The following is a 25,620-nucleotide window of genomic DNA, read 5'->3' on the forward strand; positions in this document are numbered from 1 at the left end:
ATCATGTATCATTGCCTTGCTTTTTCTTTCAAGGTTTTTTTTTTTTTATAATAGAGAGATAACTGGCATACTGCCCTAAAAGGAGATCAGTATGTGTTGTTATTATTTTAATTAGCTGATGGTATGAATGTATGTATCAACATTTTGGCTGGCATCTTCAGTATTACAAATGAAGAGTCCGAACATTAAAAATGTGGCATATGGTTACTACACATTGAATCATTTACCAAAAGTGAAATGTTGAAAACATAAGGATTGTGTGTCAAAGCATTTTTTTAGGTTAATGGCATACTTGTAGATAATTACCAAAAATGGCAAGTACACAGGTTAACTTACCTTCTTGGAAGTAGCAAGGCTGATAACTGAAACATGTTAAGCATTATTTTATATATATCGTTACAGATTTCTCACAGTTAAAAGTTGTTTTAAATCACAAACACAAAATTACGCATTGTCATATCCTAACTAAACATATTGCTTAAATGTTCAATGTTAAGTATGTGAACCTCTATAAAAAATGTACTGTAATAAAAGCAATCAAAAAGAATTTCAAAGGTCCTCAGAAGGAGACCCACTGAAGTTCAAAAAATTCACAAATATTGTTTCATGAGGTTCCATCAACCCACAGTTGCACACAATACACAGATAAAACCAATTCAGTATAATTGGAGCAGACACTCTGCAAACAGCATTGCAAGGGCAGGGTATACAAGATTCAAGGAGGTGACACTAGGATAATTCTGCAGACATTTCTAGTACTTGACAGCATATGACAACAAGAACAGCACTAAACAAGAGCCATGTTGGTTGGCACATCATAAACCCATCACAACTGTAAAGCATCATGGAGTGTACATTATGGCTGCCTCATGGTCCAAAACATTAATGAAAAAATGAAATTCCAAGTTTTATGAGATGAATATAGTGTCATATCTCTGTGCTGTGAAACTCAAAAGAAGCTGAGTCATGCAGCACAATAAAAGCCTCAAAAATAACAGTGTGGTTTTAACAAAAGAAATTTGGCATTTTAGAGTGACCAAGTCAGAGAGCCGACCTCATTCCAGCAGAAGAGCAGTGGCATGATCTGAAGCAAAGTGTTCTTGCAAAATGTCCCAGAAATAAATAAATAAAATTAAACAGCTCTTTACATAAGAATGGACCAGAATGTCTTGAACATGCTGTGAAGGTATGAATAAAAGCTGCAGCAAGTGTGTGATTGAAGTTATTGCTGCTAAATAGGTTACATGGGTGTTCTTTTTTTTTATTATTTTAAGAAAGTAACATAGTATACAATCAAGCCAAAAAAATGCAGAACCTATTATATAACTCCAAAACCTAAAAAAGCAAGAATTCAACCTCCACCTGAAAGAAAGGGAAGAAAGCCAAGAACATAGTAAAAAATAATAAAAAAAACAAAAAGGGTAAAGCATCCTCTCCCTCCTAAATGAATGCTTATTCTCATTTTCTTTTAGTTAAGTCTTGACATGTTTTAAAAACGTTTAGGATAGATCCTCTAAGTAAGAATTTGATTTTTTCTAATTTCAAACAATACAGAACTTCAGTTACCCACTGATTTATAAAAGGAGGGTTGGGATTCTTCCAGTTAAGCTGGATAAGTCTACATGCTAGTAGTGCGGTATAGGCAATTACAATCAATTTGTCCTTCTCCACTTTAAGCCCTTCTGAATGTACACCAAATACAGTATAGCTATTAATGGGTTAGTAGTGATTCTGACAACTAGGCTGTCTGATAAATATTTAAAATGTTCTGTCCAAAATTATGTTAATTTGGTGACCTCCCAAAACATAGGGACTGACTTTGAGCTTGTGCAATACTTTTCCTGTGTTTTGAGAAACTGTAATAATGTTAGCCACTTTGCTGGTGCACAGTAAGCCAGGAGTGGATGAGAAGAGTGACAGAGTGGCTGCTTTTATTGGAATCTTTTTTTTTCTTAAACAGTCTCAACTCAGTTAACATTTCAGTTTTCAGTTCAGTTTTTAGTTTAATTTTAGTTCAATTAGGCTTTTTGACACCTTGAGATTAGCCAAGGACATTTAAATTTAACTTGCTATCTGGTTAGCTGCTGGACACTTTCCAAGGAGCTCTATCTTCAGCAACAAATCTTCCTTTTCACTTTTTGATTAAAGATATATAATCAATAACTATGGAACTAGACCATCTAGTAAATATCATATGGGACTGAATGAAGATGGCATGAACCATCCAAGAACATATTCTTTGTAATGCTTATAACTGCAGCTGTTGGTTGTTATGCAAATAAATATTTTTTAAGTAAAGGTTGTGAAAAGTCAAGTAAAATGACACCTTTCATTGGCTAACTAAAAAGATTACAATATGCAAGCTTTCGAGGCAATTTAGGCCCCTTCTTCAGGCAAAATCTATGCAAGCTTTCGAGGCAACTCGGGCCCCTTCTTCAGGCAAGATTTTGCCTGAAGAAGGGGCCTGAGTTGCCTCAAAAGCTTGCATATTGTAATCTTTTTAGTTAGCCAATAAAAGGTGTCATTTTGCTTGATTTTTCACTACATTCATAATGGCTAACATGGTACAACACCCTAGTACTTAAGTAAAGGTTTAAATCCAATGTCTCTGTCCAATTACTAATTACTAACACTGCCAGGTGATACAGTTGTTCATTTCTTGTCTAGCTGTGGTCCTTTAAGCAAAGGATTGAAAATAAAACACAGTCCCAGTCAGCGAGCAGTGTGCCATTAGAAACCCCTAGGATTGAATATGCAGGGTACAATAAGGACAGAGAGACAGGTAAGTAGATACCAGTAACAGATACATGGCTAGTTTCAACATTTCCATTTCTTACTATGCCCAATTAAGAAAAGGTTAGTTAGTACCTTTCATGATAGGTTCAGAGGGATTAAGGAATTAAGACTAAATCAGGAAGCACTTCTTTATTCAAAGAGATAAGGAAACCTAGAACAAACTATCAAGACATGTAGTTGATGGAGAGAAACCTTGATAGTCTTTAAAAAGCATCTGGATGAAATATTGGGGCACCTTAGGGATTAGCTAAACAAATGACCTTGGTGGGACTGAAAAGTCTCCTCTCGTTTCTCAAATCTCTTGTGTTCTTACGTAGTTGAATATCATAGGGCATCTAATAACACCGTAAAACAGCGCTACCACCAGTTACTAAATCTTGACCTTGTTTATTAAGCAAAATGGTCAATAAGGATACAACAATATCAATTTTTATGCGGGTTGTATGATAGTCAAAATGTCATTAACTAAAGGATACAACAATATAAAATTCTGTGTGGGCTGTATGATAATCAAAATGTCATTAGATATATATATTTTTTTTTTTTAACTTGAAGATCGGATCACATCTCATAAGTCATTCAAGCAGTAATCCACAAATGTTTTATACAACTGTAAATATGTATGCTCTTAGTCTTTAAATACAGGGAAGTTATTTTTATTGTAGAAGGTTCCAATGCTTGGCAGCCACCCCAGATTGGTCTTAAAAAGAGCAATCAGTAATTTGCTTACCTGTAGTTTTTGCTTCTTTCCTCTGCAGTAAGTAACTGCAGTGGTTATAATAAAAAAACAAGATGTTCTTACATGTTTATCCATTATCAGTTTACATTATTACCACTTCAATATTACTTCATTAAAACAGCAAAATCCTCTTCATTTAATACAACTGTTAGCATACCATTTTATCCAGGCAAGATATTAGTAAGTTTCGGAAACACAAAACATTATTGTTAGTCTTTATTTTATTAGTGTTCCTTAGAGTATGTAGGTATCAGTGTAACTAGGGAAAAAATGAAATTAAGAGAGAATATATCTAATAAGAGATTTATTGACTGATCGTTTTACACAAAATCAAGTAATTAGAACACAGAAAGAGGTAAGAAGAACTTTGGGTGACCCAATCTGTATTTTCTATTAATTAAAATTAAGTCCTGTATTCTGGTACATTCTTCTTTTTCATGTCACACAAATCTGGTGACGTGTTGCATGTTGGTTAGACGTGCCAGTAAGCATTTTACTGTACTCTTTTCAAGTCACAATACTACAACTTCTACTTTCTCAAGTTTTGAATGTTAAATTATCTAACATTTAACCATGATATATGCTAGTCTACTTTAATACATATTTAGAAAACTAAATTCACAATCTACCTAAACATATTAATTAATATATGGTGTATTTATAGAAGCAATGTGAATCTTATTCAACAAAACATCAGTCAAATAATTAAAACAAACTGTAAACACCTAGAAATTTGACTCATTTGTGAGAGTACAGATTTAGCAGAAGCAGAGTTTGACATTCACTACTAACAAATAATTCCTGTAATATTTCCAGTGATAAATGTCTTCACTATTATCAATTTTAATTTATACATTGGCATTCTGTGATCTACGTATTTGAGGCCATACATAAAATAATTAATTTATGATAAAATATAGAAATATAAAAGGATTTTAGGACATCTTTGTCTTTGTTAACAATAGTGATTGAACAAAGCCTAACCTGGGTATTTTTATTAGGTTACTTAACATTGCAAACTTTTGGCTAACGGATGAACACCACAAAACAATAGTCTGTTTTGGCCAATAAACTATATTCTTTAATTATATGACTTTCTCAAAAACCTTTTGCTAACCCCTAAATCAAAAAGTGGATGTGAATAATATTTGTACAGGTTCAAAATGGATTTATTCTAACAGAGCAGCATTTAGGTGGTCACCAGTGAAGCAGAAAGGCCTGCAAAGCAACAACACACAAATAGAAATAATGTAAAACTTTGATGCATCCGGGCCCGATACACAGTTACCAATGTGCTCTCTTGTAATAAGTACATAAGTTTAATATGTCACTGTGCTCTGTACAAAAAAAAATATTTTATAAATCCACTCACATCTACAGCTAACACAAGGCCAGATTTAACACACAGGGGCCCAGCATTTAGAACTGCTAGGCAAGTATTAGAAGACAAGAAATGGATAACTGCAAAATGAGCATTTTACTATTTCTGTGTGTCAAAGTCAGCATGACATTTGATCTTCTTTTTCCTTGTTTGGAATGGCATGATTTACCCTAAGTGAGGGCCCGCACATGAAGAAAGAGTATGAAGCCTTGGAACATTGCCCATCACACCTTTGGACGGACAGCTAGGATGGACGGATAGGAGATAATGTCATCCAATCCTGAAAATCCTTCCAGCGCAGCGACGAAAATGGCAGACTGTATACATCGAGCTCCCACTTCAGTAATGGTCTTGTCATGGCTTCCTTCGTCTGATATGCCACGTAAACTATCATTAAAGAAAGCTAAGTTATTTCTCCTATGTGATTTCTTACCACCATATCACTAACGGAGGGGTATCGCCTTTTAATATTACATCTATATAGTTTCAGGTTATGTAACATGCCGCAATAAAAAAAGAACTTATTCCAACAAGGGAGCTAGTGCCCCCTGCTGGATTCATATCTATATGTTGTTTTTGTTTACCAACCGGCCCGCCACCACCATTGAACAAAATGCACTTTCTTCCTCACTGCCTGCCTGTCTGTCTGTCTATTTGTCTGTCTGTCTCTCTCTCTCTCTCTGCCAAGGTCTGCCTTTCTTCTGTTGATCGAGCTGTTGCCTCATCTCACCTCCTAACTGTAAATTCAATTTGTTGTTGGCAGTGAGCTGGCCCAACAGTCAGAAGCAATCATTCCTTTGCTCTAGGGACACTATGCTCGAACTTTTTTTTATCTCCCGAATCGTCTGTTGTCCCTTAAGAATATGGCCTCTCAGATATCACTCGTGCTGCCTGTGCTGTTAAAATAGTAAGAGTCCCATAAATTCCTACCTGGGCTCATGTGTATTCCTTGTCAATCCATTTGAACCCTCGCTGACCTCGCTGCTGGGTTACTCCTAGCAACTGTAGGACTACAGGAACTTAAGTGTTTTGAAGGAATATTTTGCAATTCTGCCATAGTCTCAGAGAACCAACCATGAGCAAATTGTCCAATAAAGTGGGTGGAAACAATTAGACAGTTCACTGAGTGTGACATTTCCAACCAAATCCAACAGTTCATGAAGGCAGAGCTCAGAGTAGGGGCCATAATTTAAACAGTAAAGAGTAACGGTGTGCTTCTTAATATGGCCTAAAAGACTACAAGCCTGTGGACACAATGAATAAATCTTGTATGGCTGAAATTTTTCGTAAAATGTTAAACTTATAAATGTGTGTCATGTGTGTGGAGAACACTTTACGTGAACTAAAAATAAACATAACCCATGAAAAAGGAAAACCTGTATTGTAAAACCAGATTATACTTTGGCATTCAAAGAGGTATCAGTTAACTGACGCAAGCTGTTTGTGTTGTCTGCCTCTCTCAGTTATGATGATTCTACTGGAATTAATATGAGACTGAAAGAACTGGCAGCTATATCTGTAAAATGATGAACTGTAAAATATGCATTTGAACTAAAAGATGTGACTGGTGCTGTGTCTAGGGATTATTCCTGCCTTGCACTCAATAATTGCTGGGAGAGGCTCCAACTGCACTGCCACCTTACCCTGGATAAGTGGGTTAATATAATGGATGGATGGATGGATGAACTAAACATTGTTCTGTCACACTGAATTAAAAGGAGGTGAAAAGAACTGCTATTAAGCGAGTTGTTAAAGAAAAGCCACAAAAGATGTCATTTTCAGTGCTCACTTCACCAAAACAATAAATCTGCCTAATGACACTGACGGGACTCCAGCAGACCCACAGTCAAGGCTGCACAGAACCCAATGTCTCATTGCATGTCTAAACAAATAACTAATGCAAGTTAACATTACTGTCCATTTGGAAATACCAAACATACTACATCTGAATTTCGTCAGTACTTTTACCTACTTTCTCTTGCTGTCTAGTATATTGTTCAGTGTCATTTTTTCCTCTCCGTCTCCTTGCATACTTATTTTATGTAGTTATCTATTACATGAGTAGAAATAGGACACTACAACTCCAAACATTTAAAGTGCACAGACTGGAGGAATTTCCTGGGAGGTTTTTAAGAAGGAACCCTGTGGGTGGAGTCTTTGCAGCAGCGCCATTCACTGCAAACATTTTACCAAGATGTCTCCAGACAAGTATTTTCATTTTTTGTTTTTTTTTGTTCTTCATTTCGCCTTATACAATTTTTTGTATTTGGAATTTGTTCGTTTTTGCATACCCATTTGGCTCAAATCACAGGGTCATCCATTGTACAGCACCCCTGGAGCAATTGAACGTTAAGGGTCTTGCTCAAGGGCCCAGCAGAGAAGGATCTCTTTTGACAGTGACGGGGATTCGAACCAGCAACCTTCGGGATAACAGCGCAGATCCTTAGCTTCATAGCCTAATATCTGGCCCAAGAAGACTACTTCTGCCCATATCACAAATCTTTTTGTTTATGATGTTGTTATACCTCTCTGTTCACTATCTGAAGCTACCAAGCATATATAATGGCAAACCTCCTTTAAATGTTCCTTGCACTTTCCCATTTCCATATGCAGGAACTCTTCTGCACACAGTCAGTCTCCATTCCTGCACTGGAAGTTTGCCCTTACTGTGCCAACTTGGTGATGCTCCTAGCAACCTCTTTACAAAATATACCAATACATACCTATAGATTTCAGTTCTTAAAGCAGCTAATATATAATATATAATGGTAAATTACTGTTTGACTATACTGAGCTAAGATGAGCTGACAATGGACAAGAGGAAAACTAAATTACATTATATGTATACTTCCACAGAAAATAAACCTGTGGGAACCATAGTTGCTTGAGGGGAAAATGCAGGCCACAGTGTGCCTGCCCTTGTTCAAAATGACTGCCTAATCCCGCCCTGGGCATTCCATAATGTACTATAGTATGGCATGTGTTAAAGAATTAAAAAAAATACAATAAATGAGTCTGACACTGGTGATGACACATCCATTAGAACATTCTATTCCAATTGGAGAGGAAAACATTGAACAAAATTGTGCTGATGTTTAAAAAAATGGCAGTCGTGAAATTACTTTAAATATGTGACTAAATTTTGAATTTTTAAGTTAATAGATAAGAATGAAATCTGTACCATTCTTCGTCAAGCTGTCCCTATCTCTACCATTTAACAGGAACAAGAAACAGATGTCAGTTTAAAGGCTATAATTATATTCCAGCATTTGAATCATGTCCAATATTTCATTAATCCCTTGAAAATCTATTGTTCTACATAAAACAGTCTACTGTATAAACATAAATGAATGATGACAAGTTTTTTTCAGGAGCTAGCAGATTCAAAATTTAAAATGCGTACATGTTCTATTTTGCTGTTGATTACTCCAAAAGGCTAGTTTGTAGAGAAATTGGCCTCAAAATAAACACAGTGAAGACCCAGGTGATGGTGGGAGGCAGGGAGCAGGAAGGATAGAAGCAGGTGTATATCTGACCAATGTACTATGTGCAGGAAATGTGTTATTATTATTTCTTATTTGGTTGGCACCTTTATTCAAGACAACTTAAAGCATCTCAAATACAAGTTGTTACATTTGTTTTTTTACAGGTGAAGTGACTTTCTCATGGTTATCAAATGACAGAGGCGAGCTTTGAACACACAACCTCAAATTCATCCATAATTAGCAAATGTCAGATTTTGCCAATAGGTGAAGAAGGAGAAAATAACACTGATTTTTGGAACTAGGTACATTAAAGATGTAGTGCTGTGAAGGAGATTAGAGAATGATGATGTAGGTAAGTGTAAATTTAGATACTGGAAAAGAAGGGTAAAGTATGGAAGTTCTGCAGGTTAGGTGATATGTTGAATGCAGACAGAGGTGCAGGCCTAGATGTATTTAGGAAAGTCTGGGAGCTGTCTGTGTGACAAGCAGTATAGTTTATGGGAGTAAGATGTAGCAGATGAATGTAAAACTTAAAACAAATCTGGAAAGACCAGAGATGAATATGATCGGACAGATATGTGGAGTACCACTGAGTGAGAGGAACATAAATGCTAACTAAGTCTTGGTGTGGAGATGACAGTGCTGTGCTGAGAAGACGCAGACTAAGGTGGCTTGGGCATGCAGAGTGAGAGGATGACTGGGTGTAACCACGGTGGTGAAACTGAGACACAATCTGAAAATGATATGGATGGAATTGATATTCGATGATACGAAAAGTACAGATCTTACACAAAAGGAAGCCCAGGACTGTGGAGAGACGAGAAGGAGACAGGTTTGGGGGACAAAGTCAGAAAATGGCCATTAAACCAGTGATGATACTGAAGTAACGGTTGAAGCTCTTTGTCAGTAGTACATATTTTATACCTTATATACGAGGTGCGCTCCAAAAGTTCCCGGAATGCATTTATTCTGCAGCCAGAAGGGTTTGGTTATATCAATCACTGCTAGATAGCAGTTCAAGTTGTCCTTGAGAGCTGTTATCACGCGTTATAATGTAAGTGTAATTGTTTTTCCAAGTCGCAGTTCTCGTTTAAACTTCGGCTGTGTCTATGAAGGGTTGTTCGTGAAAATGAGTGATTTGAAAGACCCAAAAAAGCTCGATAAGTTCACAGCAACACCAAGTTAATGCAAATTTGCTTCTTTGATGAGAAGGTTGTTATCCACAAGGAATTTGTGCCACAAGGAGAGACGGTGAATGGAGCATTCTACAGGGATGTTCTAAGGCATTTGCGAAATCAAATTCGCCGAACACGTCCTCAGATGTGGGCTGACAAGTCATTTCTTTTGCATCACGACAATGAACCAGCTCACACATCTCTGATTGTGCGCAAATATTTGTCTTCTACAAAGTTTACTGCCATTTCCCACCCTCTGTACTCCCCTGATTTAGCGGTGTCTGATTTTTTTTTTATTTCCTAAGATGAAGATGAGGCTCAAGGGACGCAGATTTGAGACGGTGGAGGAGTTCCAAGCGGTAACAACAGACATCTTGAACAAACTGACAAAAAACGACATTGAAAAGTTGAAATCTCGCTGGGATTGGTGTATCAACTCAGCTGGTGACTATTTTGAAGCAACTGTTCACCATTAATTGTTATTTGGTGTGTATGCTTTTAAATAAATGCATTCCGGGAAGTTTTGGATCGCACCTCATATATATATATATATATATATATATATATATATATATATATATATATATATATATATATATATATATATATATATATATATATATATATATATATTGTGAACCTCACCGACACAGACAGGCAGACACGTCAATGTCACCCACAAAAAACACTGGTTTATTTTTCATTATTCTTTTATATAACTCTGCTCACCAACCCCAATACTCCTTAGTCCAGGCCACTCCAATGCCTTCTCTTTTCTTCTTCTCTTTTCTTTCACTTTCTCTTTTCTTCCCACCGCCTCCTTCCTCCTCCAGACGTTGCCACTCTTCCACCCGACTCTTGTCAACGACTGGAGGGGCGTCTTTATAGGAACCGGATGGGCTCCAGCTGCTCCCCGGCAATCTCCCGCGGACACACCCCCGTGTGGCGGAAATGCCGGCTGCGCACCCGGAAGCCGTCCGGGCGTCCCCTGTCGTCTTCCCCGGCACTTCCTGGTGTGGCGGAAGTGCGGCTCCCGGAATAAACAGGCACTGGGCGCCGCCTGGCGGTGGCCACGGGTCCCTACAGGGCTGGGCTTCCAAGCCCTGTACCCAGGCCCCTGCATAACCAGGACGGCCGCCCCACTCGGTCTGGAGGAGGCACTCGCCCTCCTCCGGTCCTCCAAAGCGCCCCGGCCAGGCTCCAGCCCCAGCCGAGGACCGTCGGGATAAACCGGCATTGGGGCTCCGCCTGGCGGTGACCACGGGCCCCTACAGGGTAGGGCTTCCATGCCCTCGACCCGTGGCCCCCAACAGAACCAGGACGGACGCCCCCTCACGGTCTGGAGGAGGCACAAGCCCTCCTCACATCCTCCTGGGCGTCCCGGACGGGCTCCAGCCCCGGCCGGGGACCACAATATATATATATATATATATATACATATATATATATATATATCCATCCATCCATTTTCTAACCCGCTGAATCCGAATACAGGGTCACGGGGGTCTGCCTGGAGCCAATCCCAGCCAACACAGGGCACAAGGCAGGAACCAATCCTGGGCAGGGTGCCAACCCACCACAATATATATATATATATATATATATATATATATATATATATATATATATATATATATATATATATATGCGTGGAAGTGCATGTGTCTTTCCGGCATGGAAGTGAGAGGTCAAGTCGGGCTAAGGGCTCCACCTCCAAGGATACGCAAGCAAGGCCAGCACTTCGTCAAAACGAAACATCCAAAGAGAGAGACACTCAGTTATCTGCTATTACAGAAGCGTGGTGAGCACATCGTCAAAACAGTATCCCTTTTACTTTCCTCCCGCCGCTAATACACAAGTGAAGGCGAGCACATCAGCAAAACGAAACCTCCAAGGAGGGAGATGCCCAGGGTAGTTCCTTTCAATTACCTGACATCTCTACATGTCCATTTTTTTTTCGGACGATTTCAATAGTTTCTAGGACTTTTTACAGCACAGGCTTACACAGCTAGTGTATATATATATATATATAGCTATATATATATATATACTGTATACAGTATATATGTAGGTATGTACGTATGTATGTGTGTGTGTGTGTACTGTATCCTGTATAACTTTACAAAAAAAATTTTAGATGTAAAAGAACTCAATTAAATCAATGATTAAAAATAAATTAGAAGAATGAATACTGTATTTTGTGATAAAAGTTATGTCAATAGCATGTCTTTAAGTTTTCTTTGGAAAGGTATATAAACTGTGGAACATTTTTAACTGAACAATCATAAAACAAGCTTTAAAATAAAAGCATCAAGTTTCAACAGGGCAACAATTGTCCTTTGAAAAAATTTGAAACAGACCATTAGCCACAGGGTTACTGCACAACTGAGTTCAACAACCATTGCTGAAGATACAGTACTGTGCAATATATTAAAGTGAACAGAGTACGCAACTGTTATACTCTTTTGATCATACCTTTAACATTCTAAAAGGAGATCCAAGGTCATGCTGTATAAATCATACCCTCTTATTGTCAACATGACATATGTGATTATTGGCTTAAGCCACAATTGGAATGGTATCCAGTTCAACTAAACATCTAATATGACTAATACATATATATAAAAACAAACCTTAAAGTTTTTCTTAACTCATTATTGTGTCTTTGACCTGTACAACAAACCATTAAAGCAGAGGTCAGTATTTATTCAGTAGCAGTTACTAACAGTACTGTAGTGGAGAGGCAGGCAAATAAACAACAAGGTTATACAGTGGTGGTACACATAAAATAGATGTCCTTTTTATTTGAACAATGTTTTGATTTTGGCAGAAAACAATTCTGATGCCACTTCTATGGGCAGTTTATTTTGAAATTATACAAACATTATAAAACATTAACATCTTCTACTTTAAGGTTCCAGGTAAGCTCACATTCTTCCACTGTAATGAATAAAAGGCAGAATTAATGAATTCTTTAAATATCCCTACTTTGCAAGTTGGCAATTATCTGTTAGAATTCCCCCCTCACAGTAATGTCACATCTATCCACAAACAGCACAACTGCCTAGTATGCGCCATTAACACCTTCAATACCATAGCAATAATAATAATAAAAAAAACACTTTTCACAAAAAGTAAAGGATAAGAACATTTTTAATTTTATTTAGTTTTCTAGGTAGATTTTTAGGGAAGGAAATCAAAAAAGCTAGACATCTGCTCACATTTTCCTTTTTACACAAATTGGCATCTGAGCATCATCTCCACTTTGTGCTGTTTCTTCTATATAATTATTTAGATGTTATTAGCCTTAGACATGTAACAAGTCCTTCTCTAATACAAGAACCTTTGGATCAGTAACTGATTAAATCTCTCTCTCTCTCTCTCTCTCTCTCTCTCCATCCAAAGGGTCTTCATTAAAACTGGTCATTAAATAAACTGTCACAAGCTTGGATTTTCTGTAACTATAATGACCCTCCAAGTCCCTTCTTCATTTATGGACACTACCAATCACATACCTACTCACGTCCGTCTTCACTTAACAAAACACTGTAAATGAGCACCATCTCAACCATGTCCAGTGGTCTCTATATACCTATTTAGATTTTCTCGACCTTTGTCTGCTTACTAACTCAACAACCTTGGGAACTGCTACAGATCCAATCCGTACCCTTGGGCTTTCATTAAAACTGTGTTTTCTACAAATTGTCTGAAGCTAAGTGAATGCTGTTCAAAACGAATTCTGGATGTCTGACTGTACACTAACTGTGGACTTAGATCTATTTTGGCATATTTTCAAAGCTATCTTCTTCTTCCTCAAAAATGCATAATTAATCCAGACTCAAAAAAAGTTTTACGTGAAATAATGAATCCATGCAATCTTATTCAAATCAACCCATTAACCTTCCAAAGCTGACTGGCATACTTTGTATCTACTTACTGTGTTTAAAGGATACTGCAAAATATTCAGATTTACAATGCAAAATGCCAGTTCACTGAGAATGTCCACAAAACACTAGGCAATCCATCTTTGAATATTTAATTCAAAATAAACTAATATCAGGTATGATATACGTCTATTTGCTATCATGTTTATATCCTGGCAGCAGGTGCCATCCATAGACAAGACACCTGTCTAAATCAGAGCACAGCCTTCAAATAACCCAACAAAGATAGTGTTTAAGATGTAGGAGGAAACCAGAATGCCCAGAGAAAATCTATGCAATCACAAGGAACAAGTAGGAACTCAAAAAGACAGTTACTAAATTAGGAAACAAACTCAAGCCTCTGGATTTGTGAGGAAGCAACAATAAACATTGCACCAACATTTTGTCCCATGGGATAACCAGTTTCAATGTTAAAAAAAACATCTAATAAATAAAACATGAAATTGTTTTGTTTCCTAACAAAAGAATGACATTTGAAAGGGTTCATTCTTATATTAGATAACACTGCTTTCAAGATGCACCATTAACGGGCATCACAACATCTGTATTGGCGATCTTTTTTACTTAATGTTATTTCTATAAATAATAGATGGGAATGACTTATTAACATTTGTGTGGATCTTTTTTAACTGTAATACCAATGTATTAATTATGTTTAAATGATATCAGCTCACAGAACAGTAATTCAGGTGGATTCAGAATGAAAAAAGGGCGATTAGGAACCTGGCTGTTGCTTTTATACATGAAGAATGGTTATACTGAACTTTATTTGTCCCAAGGGGAAAATCTGGATTTTTACAGCTCAATAAATAAATGCATCTAAATTATAACAAACAAAAATTACTAATAAAACAAAGAAAACGTCCGACTTGACAGATAAAATAAGCAGCCACAGTCACAGTGAGGAATTTTAAAGACATACTGCAGTGGTTGTGGATTGCAATATGAAAATATACAGTTTCAGAAATATACAAGGTACAGTTCTTTTAAATATGCCTAATTGACTTATGTGTAAACATAATTCAGATAATTCAAAGTGCAAACTCCGCTTTGTATGCAATAGGTCTGTCCTTACTGCATTCAAATTGGAACAGACAATATTTTAGTACACAATATAAATTAAATATACAAATTAAGTAGGTAATGACTGCCTTGTGTTCAGTGCTGTAAGGACAGGCTCCTGCTCCCTGCAACCCTGAAAAGGAATAAACAGTCTGGACAATGGAAGGATGGGCGGATGTAAATAACTGTTGTTTCAGTGTTTTTATAATTCTTTAAGGCAAGAATACATATATAAACATGCGAACACAAATAAATGAATCACAGTTCATTTGATGACCTGAAATTCAGTATTATCCCTGATGTTTATTTCTTAGCAGTTGCGTAATCCGCAGCAGCCACTTTCATCCGAGGTTTCAGAATATCGAATAGCAGGAATTCCGTGAACCCTTAATTTACAGGGATTAACGAAACTTATTTTAAGGTTATGGCAAAATTATCTCGTCATTATTATTCTTAGTATGACTGAAACTAATAGCGATGAACCGTTGCGAGTAATACATTCTACAGTACTTTCATTCACAGACCGGCGCATCTCAAATCCACGTTCACCTGTTGGAAGATTGTGCATATAAACACGAACGGCATCCGAATGATGTGCGGTCTCTCGGCTACTATAAGAGAATGCTAGATAAAAGTACACGGCAGTGCCTTTCTCTATTTAAAAAAGAACAACAACTTTATTTTAACGTATAACAATAAATACTTGAATGTTTTAAGAATGATTTAAATGGTTTTGGCGAGCATTGTAACTTTCAACCCTAAATGTCTCCTTTACATGACAGCCAATTGAATACGACTGATCAGAACAGGATTACACACACGTAATAGTCTGCCTTATTTATCGCTTAGTTTCATTATAACGCTGCTCTCACATCACGCGTACTGTACACAGGCTGACGGCAATGAAATGCTGCAGTCGGACTCAGTGTTGTTTTGTGACCAAAAAGACATTTTGCTGTCCAACTGAAGTCCTAAATCGCTCCAACATCCCACTATTAGAAAGTGTAGTTTTTCAAAGGACATCCGCAAAAACCATCACAGTTACCTTCAATTGGACTTCTCGAGTACAGAGCTCGGGGTATTTTATATACGGAGATGGGCTCTCCGGCACAACGAACATTGCGCATATCTGCTTAGCAGCACATACTGTAGAAATAACAACCCTACCTGGCACACTTCTGCAGTACAGATGCTCTGGTCTGCGGTGTTCCCTTCCCCTGCGCCCGTATTTATGTCCAAGGTCTGCCGATACACGATTACAGTAGATAAGTGTTTATTGCCACGAGCAGCTCGTTGCTGCTACTGCTGCTGTTGCCATGGTTATTCATTCAGCCCCAGTTACAGAGGAGACTCTTTGGCATGTAGCGCACGCTACACGTTTAGTATGCGCGCCGCCAACGTGAGCTGGTCTCACTTAATTCATTCCAGTTCCCTTTTCCCCTTGCGTCTTTTTTTTTCAGTCTCGGGTTCGAACTCGTCCTCCCAGTTACTTGTGCCGCTTCTCATATGTTTGCTAGTGCCGCCCTCTCCTCCCACGAAGTGCGTGTGCCTTTCGCCGCCGTGCAGTGCACGCGCCGGTGTGGTGACGTCACGCCTCTCAAGATCTGGCTGCAATCAGGAGCCGGAGGCCGATTGACCAGCTTAGCTCTGGCACAAATAACTGCAAATATGATTTTTTCCTCTCTCTCTCTCTGTCTCTCTCCATTGCTCTGACCTTGTAATGCTGTTCGTGGTGATTATGAAATGCTGCCAACAGTATGTGGGTTAGTCTGCATATTTATTTTAACGGAGAACTGATAATGATGCATGGTTTATGTAGGACAACATACTAAGATTCTGCTCCAGGGCTCTTAACAGTATCATCATTACATATATTAGTTTTATTTTTAAAATATCAGTATACAGTATTTCCAGATGACTCTCTAGATTTCACTTCTCATTACACAGTACCTCTGAACAGATGAATTTCCTTAGACAGAAATTAACACAACTAGAGCACCCTCCATGAAGTTCGGGACAAAGACATATTTTTCCTTAATTTACCACTCTGCTCCACAATTTAAAATTACAAATGAAACAATTAAGATGTGATTAAAGTGCACATTGCAGACTTTCATGTAAGGCTATTTTTATACATTTCGGTCTCACCATGTAGAAATGACAGCACTGTTTCTACATAGTCTCCACATTTCAAGGCACTGTAATGTTTGGGGCACAGCAATGGCAGGTCTATTAAAATAGTCATATTTAGGACTGTAATGACTGCTTCAAGTCTGCGATTCATAGACATCACTAGGTACTGAGTATCTTCTCTGGAGATGCTCTACCAAAGCTCTAATGCAACTGCCTTCAGTTCCTGCTTGTTTGGGAGGCTTGTCCCCTTAAGCATATGGATTTCATGCTCAATTGGATTTAAATTGGGTGACTGGCTTGGCCATTCAAGAACTTGCAATTTCTGAGTTTTGAAAAAGTCTTGTGTTGCCTGGATAGTATGTTTGGGATCATTACCTTGTTGTAGGATTAAGTGTCGTCCAGTGAGTTTGGAAGCATTTACTGGTACTTGAGCAGGTAAGATGCTTCTATCTACCCCAGAATTAATTGTGCTACTGCTATCAGCAGTTCAATCATCAATGAAGAGAAGCATGGCAGTAGCTGTGGCAGCCATACATGCCCCAACCGTGACGCATCCACTGCCATGTTTAACAGATGAGGTGGTATACTTTGGAGCTTGGACAGTTCCTTTTCATCTCCATATTTCTCCATAAGTTCATCTTTGTCTCGTCTGTCCACAAGACCTTTTTCCAGATTTCTGCAAGCTCATTCAAGTACTTTTTTACAAACTGTAATCTTCCTATTTTTGTGGCTAATTAGTGGTTTGCATCTTTCATTGTGACCTCTGTATTTCTGTTCATGAAGTCTTCTGCAGATAGTCATCTCTGCCTCCTGAAGGCTGTTTCGGATCTGTCGGGCAGGTGCTTGAGGCTTTTTCTTTACCAATGTAAGGATTCTTCTGTTTTCAGCAGTGGAGGTCTTCCTTGGCCCACCAGTCCCTTTGTGATTACTGAGCTCACCACTGCGTTCTTTCTTCTTAATGATATTCCAGACAGTTGATTTAGGCAATCCTAAGGTTTTATTAATGCCCCTAATTGTTTAATTCTTGTTTTTTGGCCTCATAATGGATTCTTTGACTTTTATTGGTACAGCTCTTTTTCTCATTTAGAACAATGGCAACTACAGAGTCCAAAGAGTAGAAGCAAGCTGAGGGATCTTATGAAGCAATGAAACACACCTAAGGAATCACAAACACCTGGGATGCCAATTGTCACAAACATTATGGTGCTCTGAAATAGGGGGATTGTATATAAAAAGTGTCTTTTCTACATGGTGTGCCAGAAATATAGGCAACAACCCTTAAATGAAAGTCTGCAAAGTGCACTTTAATCACAACTGAATTGTTTGGTTTGTAATTTTAAAATCTGGAGCAGAGGGGTAAATCAAGGAAAAAATTGTATTTGTCCCAAACATTATGGAGGGCACTGTAAGTGTAAATAGGTGACTGAAAACAGTGGATAGCCCCCAAAGATGAATGAGAGGAGTAAGAGAAGGTGCTGGGGTCAGATAAAGTAATTTCTTTCAAGTGTGTGGGTTACATGAAGTTATCAGGATACAGGATCTTAGGTACAAATGTATTCCTAACATACGTATTGTGATATACATTCTTAAATCTGCCCTATCCAGTTATGGGTTGCAGGCTTGCCAGAGTGTATCCTGGCAGCACTGAGTACAAGGCAGGAAAAAAGCACAGAAGAGGAAAAATGAACAGATATGTGTTGATAATATATTTTTGTATCAAATACAGTAAGAATCTATAATTCTAATCCAAAGAAGCCTTAAGCCAATAGTAACAAAAATCTTACATTATGTACATCTCCCATTAACTTTACATCATTACAAACTTCTCATTAGAAACCTGTAAAGTTATACAGCTCTATATAATAATAATAATTATTATTACAAATAATTTTCCTACCCTGCTACTGATTTCCATATTTTATTATCTGGTGCAGAAGTATATATTTTTTTGTATTTCTCTTACGTTCAATTAAGATAGTCTTAACATGATTTACTGCCCCCTTTTCAGTTTCTACTGTTCCACTGTTCTACTGTTCCAAACCTTGTCATTTTTGTCCAAGACTCCTACAAAAGTGCATTTTACCAAACACATCAAATACCATATTGCAAAAAGAACATAACAACATAAGAAATCTGACAAATGAGAGGAGGCCATTCAGCCCATCAATCCAGTTTAGCTAACAGCTAAGGTGTCCCAATATCTCATCCAGATTCTTCTTAAAGGCTGTCAAGGTTTCTGCTTCAACTACGTGGCTTGGTGGTTTGTTCTAGACTCCCACAACTCTTTGAGTAAAAAAAATCTTTCCTGGCTTTAGTCTTAAATGCACTTTCCCTGAATTTCCACTCAAAAAGTAGTCCTTTTTATTTAGGCACCATGTACACTTATTTGTGTACATAATAAATGTAAGTTAATGTACTTGAGTGTTTGTTATTATAAAGTACAATCAGTATGTATAATATCATAAAATCTTCCATTGAGTGACTTCCTGCAGTATCACTAATATGAAATCTTCACAGAAGTACTGTATGACCCATTTCATTACAATTTTCTTTAGGTGGCAATGATGTTCAAATGTTGCTGTTCTGTATCGAAAGACAAAATGTGCACTGTGAAAACATATTCTACCCTATTACAATGCCCTCATCGCCCTGAATTGTTGATAACCCAACATGATAGCTCAGTGGATTAGTAGGGCGATCACTATATCAGCATGAACCAGCCGTAAGCAGGATTTATCATAAAAGGGCATGATTTTCTTATCATTTAATGGGCATTGTTTGAAAAGTTTAGGCTAGTTCAACTTCACCTTCTTTTTTGCTGAAAGGAGTGAATCTCTTTCAGAAAATAAACAAATGATTTTCTTTAGTCACTGTTTGTTCTTTTGATATCACAATTGTTGTCATCTGTTAGCTGACTATTTTTGTTACCCTGCACAAGTCATATCAGTCAGTGTTCTCAATCTCCCCTTTCACAAATGTTCTTTTTCAAGTTACAGAATGGCCATTAGCTAAATGTGTGGTGCCCATACATTCTCAAGACTCCTTCAGTACAAAAGCTCTCTAGTGTCCCTGTTGTTGATGCTCTCATTGTGCTAAGTTCAGTACCATGTTGTATTCATGTATCAGTGGCTTTTCTCCTTTGTACATGCAAACACTGGTGCCACAAGTGTAACTTTTAGTAATTCATCTAAAATTAATTACTAATGATTATCTATCTATCTATCTATCTATCTATCTATCTATCTATCTATCTATCTATCTATCTATCTATCTATCTTTTGTCACACACGTGTAAATGGGAGGCAGCTAAAGGGCTTGAGTGAAGGCAGTTCTGAGGCATGACGGGATGTGGCATAGTGCACTGACTCTTTTTCTCCTTTCCCTGTAGACCATTCCCAGGAGATTCCACCTGGCTCTTTTGACATCACTTCCGGGACCGAGCCAATGGAAGTAGACCTTACCAGCTCTGGCCCCTCTGATGTCATGTCCGGGCTTGATCCAATGGTTGATGAACACGTGCCTGATCCTTATGGCCTCACTTCCTGTCTTCCCCTTTAAAGGCCTGCCCTTTTTCCCTTTTGCCTCAGTCTTGTTTTGAACTCAATGGTATGCACATCATGCATAACGACTTTTGCAGCTAGGATACCAGAATATACGGGTGGCTGCCCCAAACCTTCATCTGAGTATGTCTCATCTTTGTGACACTATCTATCTATCTATCTATCTATCTATCTATCTATCTATCTATCTATCTATCTATCTATCTATCTATCTATCACCTTAATTATGAAAACTTAACCATGCTTATAAGTCTAGTCATGTACTTCTAGATAGTAAAGACACTATAAACAATAAATAGACATATAGGAGAAGTGCTGTATATTATAGTTATATAGATAGGAAAGGCATCACATACCTTTCCTCATGCATCACATACAATCAATTCATAGATAGGAAACATCTTATATGAGATAGATAGATAGATAGATAGATAGATAGATAGATAGATAGATAGATAGATAGATAGATAGATAGATAGATAGATAGAAATAATTTAATATTGTGGTAATAACTTTTTTCATCTAAAGTGTGCTTACAGTCAGTTATGAATGCAAACTGAAATGATAGCCTTTTAAGTGACAATAGGAATTCATTATTTAAGTTGTACTAATTGTTCCCATAAGAAATTATTTACCATTGAAACACAGAATACTCTTTGTATTTTTTTTTTTACTTAAGAAAAAAACTCTACTGCATAGTCAGATTTGGCCATATTAAAAGTTACTTGTTTTTAAATGTACTGTCAGGTTAGGTCAGGTGGGGAAGAATGTTCTGGTATAGTGCATGGCCACATCCGCCTCACAATTAAACAACTTGTGATCCTGGTTAGCAACTTCCAGCAGACACCCGGTCCAGTCCCACCCTCTAAAAATGACCACCTATCTTCCACAGCCAGGTGTTATGTGGGCATCCCGCTGGTCTGGTCCAGCTGATCGGGTCCTCAATAATGAGGATCCTGCAAGCAGGATAATCGTGCCACAAGGGCATGGTGCCATAACTGACACTCCCTCACAATGCAGGTAATATATCTCATTCAGTCAAACCAGTGGTACCCAAAGATTATCTGAAGATAAAACAGTACCAATGGAGTCCTGTCTTCATTTCAGGTGACTGGATAGCGTCCATGTCTCGCAATCATATAGCAAGACAGGAAGATCCAGGGCTCTAAAGACTTGAACCTTTGTCCTTTTGCATATATATTGGGAGCACCACACACTCCTTTCCAGCATTCTAATGACCTTCCATGCTCTTCCAATCCATCTACTGACTTTATAGGAGCAGTCTCAAGAGACATGAATGTCAATGCTGAGGTCAATGAGGTCAACATTCTCTCCGCAGTCAGACATACTGCTGATGGCGGTCCCCAAGAGGTCATTAAAGGCCTGGATTTTGGTTTTTATCCAGGACACTTGCGAGCCCAGACACTGAGACTCCTCGTTCGGTCACTCGAGAGCCCCAATCAGAGCTTCCATTGACTCTATGAAGAGCCCCAATCAGAGCCTCCATTGACAAACCACTGTTGTCAAAACCAAGATCAGTGAATCTTTCTCCACCAACAAATGCCCCACCTGCCCACCACCTAGTCCATGCAAGCATTGAACAGAGAAGGAGCAAGAACACCCCTGACGAGCCCCAGAATTAACTGGGAAAAACAAAGAAGTTCTGTTTCCACTCTGCACAGCACTGGCAGTACCAGTGTGCAGGTCGGCGATTATATGCAGGAACTTCAGGGGGATCCTACAAAGTCGCAGGATGTCCCACAGGGCAGCCTGATCTACTGAGTCAAATGCTTTACGAAAATCGACAAAGGCTGCAAAGAAACTCTGCCATTATTCGCGTTTGCACTCGATGAGAACCCTCAGTGCCAGGATGTGGTCGATAGTATACCTCTTTGGTATAAAACCAGACTGCTCTGGCTGGTAACAGGCGAGCAAGTGATCATGGATCCTATTGAGGATGACCCTAGCAAGGACTTTACCTGGCACCAAGAGCATTATTATCCCCCTGTACTTGCTGCAATCCAGGTGATCATCCTTCTCTTTACAGATATGGATGACAAGTCCCGTTTTCCAGTCAGTTAGGATGACGGCCATCTCCCAAATGGAAGCAAAGATTGCTTGCAATACAAGGAGGACAGCCTTACCACCAGCCTGGAGAAATTCACCCCAGATCCCTGCAGCCTTCTCTACCCTCAGCTGGTTCACCACCTGTGCAATTTCAGTGAAACTGGTTGGTTCACAGGTAATTGAAGGATCAGCCTCAAGAACTGTGGACTCTGAGATTTCCAAGGTCTTAGCCAGAGGATCAGCTTTAAACAACTGCTCAAATAACCAGCCCAGCAGGTCTTCCAACTTGCAGGGAAAAATCTTAGGCTTCATGGCAGGTTTGAAACTCCAGCCACTGTAAAAGCTTCACACAGCTCCAAAACAGAAGACAGGACTCCTTTCTGCTCATTGCGTAAGTAGCTCTGCTTCCCACAGGAAGGCTGCTTCCATTATGAAGGGGATCGAGGAAAGTGGGGCCGTTTTAACATATGGGCACTGGCCAAGGGCCTCCAATGTTTCTGATACCTAAGTATGTTTCTGTTTTGCTGTCAAAACAGGGGCCCCAGTGGACTCTTTTGCCCAAAGAGTCGAAACCACCGAGAGCCAATGGGGTCAGGCCTGTTGGGGATCGAAAATTACTGTGGTATTATAAATTAGGAAGACATGATAAATCCATTCCATCCTTTCCAAAAAAAAAACTTAAAGAGTGAAGAATTAAAAGTAACTGCCTTAACCTTTCAGGACAGATATCTTTGAGGACTACAGAAGTATGTTGTACAGTATAATAGACACCAGGATCTTTCATGAAAAGAACTCATAGCTCAGGTCACCACAAACAGATGGCACCCCAAGTAGTCAGCCATATAGTATGTAAGCCAATGTGAAAATACAAGAGGGATCTGAAAAATTATAAGTTAGAGAGGTGAATGGAGAATAAAACATTCAATCAGGTAGGAAGGAGAACAAGTAGTAGGAAAGAACATATTTGGGGCCAGGTTGAAATTAAAGTATGGATCAGGTGAAAGCATGTACAATAGACGAGCTTGTAAAACAGAGGAATCAAAAATTATTCTCAAAAATACCTAAAGCATAGGGTTAAAAGCAAAAGAATGTGGGCTGAACAGACCAAGAGCAAGATAATTTATAGTCCATTTAATAAGTGCTTACTGAGTGTGAGGAGGCTGTTTGAATTACATTAGTGACTGAGAATTAAATGGGTTTTCAAAGACAAATTCACTTGAGAGATGCAATTAAGAAAATGGACAGTCGCATGGTTTGACCTACCAACATCTAGTCAGAAAGAAATTTGTACAAGGAAAGGTTGCACAGAACAACACCCATTTGATCTTGTAATGATACTTTTCCTTGGTGGGTGATAAAGTGGCACAGTGGTATCGCTTCGGGGACCCAAGATTAATTCTCAGCCTAGTCTCTGTGTGTAGTCCCTTTGTGTGCATGGATTTTCTATGAATATTGCCATTTCCTTCATATCACCAAGACATGCCCTGTTACAATAATATGCAATTATATATCTATCAGTGGAATGTGTGTGTGTAGGTGTGTGTGTGTGTGTATGCTCTTTGATGGACATGAGTCCAAGGTTTGCTTCTGCCTTGTATCCAGTGTTGTTGGGATAGGCTCCAGCTAACTGAGGGAACACTGGGTATAAAAAAAACTGGAAAATGCTAGGTAAAGAAACCCTTTTAAGATCTGGAAGTTAAATAATTAATCAATACATGATACAAAATGGAAGCTTCAGCAAATATGATGCTATAAAAAGAAGATCAAGACTATTACTTTTAAATAAGACTGTTTAAAGCAGGTACAGTAATTTGGGTGTAAGGAGGTTAGGGCAGGACAGGTTTAAAAATTCATATAAGGGTACAAACAAGACTAATAAGAATATCAAAGAAAATGTTTAAATTATTAAGCTATAGATAATGGCTCAAAATAAAATAATTAATATGCTAAAATGTCTTGCTTACAGTAATATACACTAATTGAACAAATTCTTTGGAAACCCTTTACTGATACTGGGTAGGACTTCGTTTTGCTCTCCAAACAGCCTAAATAATTCACTGCATGGATTCCAGAAGATGTTGGAAACATTTCTTTGAGATTCTGGACCATGTTGACATGATTACATTATGTGGATTTGTCAGCTGCACATTCATGCTGCATCTCCCATTTACCACATCCCAAAAGATGTTCTATTAGATTCACATTCAGTGACCATGAAGGCCACTGAAGAACACTGAACTAATTTTTTTAATGTTCATGAAACTAGTTTCAGATGACTGTTGCTTTGTGACACGGTGCATTATCACCCTGGACATAGCCATTGGAAGATGGGTAAATTGTGGCTATGGAAGGATGCACATGTTCAGCAAGAATATTCAAAAAAAGCCATGGCATTCAGGTAAGAATTGTTTGGTATTAATTGGCCAAAGGTGGGACAAAAAAACATTCCCCACACCATTACATCACCTTCACCAGCCTGAACTGCTGACAAAAGGCAGATGGTGTAACATGGATTCATGCTGTTGACTCCAAATTTTGTCCCTGTCCTCTTTGTTCCTCAGCAGAAATCGAGGTTCATCAGAGCAGGCAGCATTTTTCCAGTCTTCCAATGTCTAGTTTTGATGAGCCTGTGTCCTGTGCAGCCTCAGCTTTCTGTTCTTGGCTGACAGGAGTGGAACACAACGTAGTGTTCTGCTGTTGTACCCCATCTACTCAAGTTCTGCCGCATTGTACATTCTGTGATGCTTTCCTGCTCACCACAGTTGTACAGAGTGGTTATGTCAGTTACCATGGCCTTTCTGGCCATTCGCTTCTGACCTTTCTCATCACCACAAAAGTGCTTCTCAAGGAATGTTTTTAGTTTTTTGTACCATTCAAGAGACTGCGAAGTACTGCCTTAAAATTTTTATTAAGAAGAAAATTAAACCTTTTTAAACTGAGGGAAAATATACCAATAATTATTTGTTCAGGATCTCTTTGTATACCACATTGTGAGTTCGGCCCTCCGGTTGTAATATGACCAAGCTGTGCGCTGAGCTTACTCTTGAGCATGCAACGTACAGTTGGCCATGTGAACAGTAATCTTGTTTCAAATCTCACACCTTGGATTGCTGCTGTCATAATCAGTTTGAGTTTCATGGTTTGTTTCAATTACGACAGTATTTGTAGGACTTGTGTTGAAGAGACATTTGGGATCTGTCAAGCGTTGTAAGTATACAACCGGTTTCATCGGTAACTTCACATCCAGCTTTTGAGAGTTTAAACATTGTAGTGTCCAC

General features: G+C 38.4%; 1 protein-coding gene across 1 annotated transcript in view; it reads right to left on the reverse strand.

Moving 5' to 3' along the window:
* fam135b (family with sequence similarity 135 member B) overlaps positions 1-16,194 on the reverse strand; it is a 211,707-nt gene extending 195,513 nt beyond the window's left edge. Inside the window, exon 1 of the mRNA XM_039736980.1 lies at positions 15,750-16,194. The gene's annotated coding sequence lies outside the window, so the exon portion shown is untranslated. The remainder of the gene's footprint in view (positions 1-15,749) is intronic.
* Between the last annotated feature and the right edge of the window lie 9,426 nt (positions 16,195-25,620).

Source organism: Polypterus senegalus, chromosome 15, assembly GCF_016835505.1.
Source record: "Polypterus senegalus isolate Bchr_013 chromosome 15, ASM1683550v1, whole genome shotgun sequence".
Lineage (NCBI taxonomy): Eukaryota > Metazoa > Chordata > Cladistia > Polypteriformes > Polypteridae > Polypterus > Polypterus senegalus.